Here is a 4,109-nt window from a genome sequence, read left to right on the forward strand (position 1 = left end):
TAAGGGAGCAGGTACAGTTACCTCATCAAGTTCTACTTTCCTCCCACTCACTTCTTTCGAGAGAAATTCCTTCTCTAGGAAGGATCCAAATTTAGCAACAAAAGTCTTGCCTTCAGATCTGTGATAGAAGGTGCACCCAATAGTCTCCTTTGGGTATCCTATGAAGACACATTTCTCTGATTTGGGTTCGAGCTTATAAGGTTGAAGTTTTTTCACATAAGCATCGCAGCCCCAAACTTTAAGAAACGACAACTTTGGTTTCTTGCCAAACCACAGTTCATAAGGCGTCGTCTCAACGGATTTTGATGGTGCCCTATTTAACGTGAATGCAGCCGTCTCTAAAGCATAACCCCAAAACGATAGCGGTAAATCAGTAAGAGACATCATAGAGCGCACCATATCTAGTAAAGTATGATTACGACGTTCGGACAAACCATTACGTTGTGGTGTTCCAGGTGGCGTGAGTTGCGAAACTATTCCGCATTGTTTCAAATGTAGACCAAACTCGTAACTCAAATATTCTCCTCCACGATCAGATCGTAGAAACTTTATTTTCTTGTTACGATGATTTTCCACTTCATTCTGAAATTCTTTGAACTTTTCAAATGTTTCATACTTATGTTTCATTAATTAGATATACCCACATCTGCTCAAATCATCTGTGAAGGTGAGAAAATAACGATACCAGCCGCGAGCCTCGATGTTCATTGGACCACATACATCAGTATGTATGATTTCCAATAAATCTGTTGCTCGCTCCATAGTTCCGGAGAACGGTGTTTTAGTCATCTTGCCCATGAGGCACGGTTCGCAAGTACCAAGTGATTCATAATCAAGTGATTCCAGAAGTCCATCGGTATGGAGTTTCTTCATGCGCTTTACACCAATATGACCCAAACAGTAGTGCCACAAATAAGTTGCACTATCATTATCAACTCTGCATCTTTTGGCTTCAACATTATGAATATGTGTATCACTACTATCGAGATTCAATAAAAATAGACCACTCTTCAAGGGTGCATGACCATAAAAGATATTACTCATATAAATAGGACAACCATTATTCTATGATTTAAATGAATAACCGTCTTGCATTAAACAAGATCCAGATATAATGTCCATGCTTAACGCTGGCACCAAATAACAATTATTCAGGTCAAAAACTAATCCTGAAGGTAGATGTAGAGGTAGTGTGCCGACCGCGATCACAACGACTTTGGAACCATTTCCCATGCGCATTGTCACCTCGTCCTTAGCCAATCTTTGCTTAAAATCCATAGTCCATGTTTCGAGTTGCAAATATTAGCAACAGAACCAGTATCAAATACCCAAGTGCTACTGCGAGCATTAGTAAGGTATACATCAATAACATGTATATCACATATACCTTTGTTCACCTTGCCATCCTTCTTATCCGCCAAATACTTGGGGCAGTTCTGCTTCCAGTGACCAGTCTGTTTGCAGTAGAAGCACTCAGTCTCAGGCTTAGGTCCAGACTTGGGTTTCTTCTCTTGAGCAGCAACTTGTTTGCCGTTCTTCTTGAAGTTCCCCTTCTTCTTCCCTTTACCCTTTTTCTTGAAACTGGTGGTCTTGTTGACCATCAACACTTGATGCTCCTTTTTGATTTCTACCTCCGCAGCCTTTAGCATTGTGAATATCTCGGGAATAGTCTTGTTCATCCCTTGCATATTATAGTTCATCACGAAGCTCTTGTAGCTTGGTGGCAGTGATTGAAGAATTCTGTCAATGACACTATCATCAGGAAGATTAACTCCCAGTTGAATCAAGTGATTATTATACCCCAGACATTTTGAGTATATGTTCACTGACAGAACTATTCTCCTCCATCTTGCAGCTATAGAACTTATTGGAGACTTCATATCTCTCAATCCGAGCATTTGCTTGAAATGTTAACTTCAACTCCTGGAACATCTCATATGCTCCATGACGTTCAAAACGTCGTTGAAGTCCCGGTTCTAAGCCGTAAAGCATGGCACACTGAACTATCAAGTAGTCATCAGCTTTGCTCTGCCAAACATTCTTAACGTCGTCAGTTGCATCTGCAGCAGGCCTGGCACCTAGTGGTGCTTCCAGGACGTAATTCTTCTGTGCAGCAATGAGGATAATCCTCAAGTTACGGACCTAGTCCGTGTAATTGCTACCATCTCTTTCAACTTAGCTTTCTCAAGGAACGCATTAAAATTCAACGGAACAACATCATGAGCCATCTATCTACAACAAACATAGACAAGCAAAATACTATCAGGTACTAAGTTCATGATAAATTAAAGTTTAATTAATCATATTACTTAAGAACTCCCACTTAGATAGATATCCCTCTAATCATCTAAGTGATCACGTGATCCAAATCAACTAAACCATGTCCGATCATCATGTGAGATGGAGTAGTTTTCAATGGTGAACATCACTATGTTGATCATATCTACTATATGATTCACGATCGACCTTTCGGTCTCAGTGTTCCGAGGCCATATCTATATATGCTAGGCTCATCAAGTTTAACCTGAGTATTCCGCGTGTGCAACTGTTTTGCACCCGTTGTATTTGAACGTAGAGCCTATCACACCCGATCATCACGTGGTGTCTCAGCACGAAGAACTTTCGCAATGGTGCATACTCGGGGAGAACACTTATACCTTGAAATTTAGTGAGAGATCATCTTATAATGCTACCATCAATCAAAGCAAAATAAGATGCATAAAGGATAAACATCACATGCAATCAATATAAGTGATATGATATGGCCATCATCATCTTGTGCTTGTGATCACCATCTCCGAAGCACCGTCATGAACACCATCGTCACCGGCGCGACACCTTGATCTCCATCGTAGCATCGTTGTCGTTTCGCCACCTATTGCTTCTACGACTATCGCTACCGCTTAGTGATAAAGTAAACAATTACAGGGCGATTGCATTGCATACAATAAAGCGACAACCATATGGCTCCTGCCAGTTGTCGATAACTTGGTTACAAAACATGATCATCTCATACAATAAAATATAGCATCACGTCTTGACCATATCACATCACAACATGCCCTGCAAAAACAAGTTAGACGTCCTCTATTTTGTTGTTGCAAGTTTTACGTGGCTGCTACGGGCTGAGCAAGAACCGTTCTTACCTACGCATCAAAACCACAACGATAGTTCGTCAAGTTAGTGTTGTTTTAACCTTCTCAAGGACCGAGCGTAGCTACACTCGGTTCAACTAAAGTTGGAGAAACTGACACCCGCCAGCCACCTATGTGCAAAGCACGTCAGTAGAACCAGTCTCACGTAAGCGTACGTGTAATGTCGGTCCGGGCCGCTTCATCCAACAATACTGCCGAACCAAAGTATGACATGCTGGTAAGCAGTATGACTTGTATTATCGCCCACAACTCACTTGTGTTCTACTCGTGCATATAACATCTACACATAAAACCAGGCTCTGATACCACTGTTGGGGAACGTAGTAATTTCAAAAAAAATCCTACGCACACGCAAGATCATGGTGATGCATAGCAACAAGAGGGGAGAGTGGTGTCCACGTACCCTCGTAGACCGAAAGCAGAAGCTTTAGCACAACGCGGTTGATGTAGTCATACGTCTTCACGATCCGACCGATCAAGTACTGAACTTACGGCACCTCCGAGTTCAGCACATGTTCAGCTCGATGATGTCCCACGAACTCCGATCCAGCAGAGCTTTGTCGGAGAGTTCCGTCACCACGATGGCGTGATGACGGTGTTGATGATGCTACCGATGCGGGGCTTCACCTAAGCACCGCTACGATATTACCAAGGTGGAATATGGTGGAGGAGGGCATCGCACACGGCTAAGAGATCAAGAGATCAATTGTTGTGTCTAGAGGTGCCCCCGTATATAAAGGATCAAGGGGGAGGGGGCGGCCGGCTAGGAGGAGGCGCGCCAGGAAGGAGTCCTACTCCCACCTGGAGTAGGACTCCCTCCTTTCCTAGTCCAAGTAGGAGAGTAGAAGGAAGGGAGAGAGGAGAGGAAGGAAAGGGGGGGCACCCCCCTCCTTGTCCTATTCGGACTAGAGGGGGAGGGGGCGCACAGCCTCACCTAGCCGCCCCTCCTCTTCT

Source organism: Triticum dicoccoides, chromosome 3B, assembly GCF_002162155.2.
Source record: "Triticum dicoccoides isolate Atlit2015 ecotype Zavitan chromosome 3B, WEW_v2.0, whole genome shotgun sequence".
NCBI lineage: Eukaryota > Viridiplantae > Streptophyta > Magnoliopsida > Poales > Poaceae > Triticum > Triticum dicoccoides.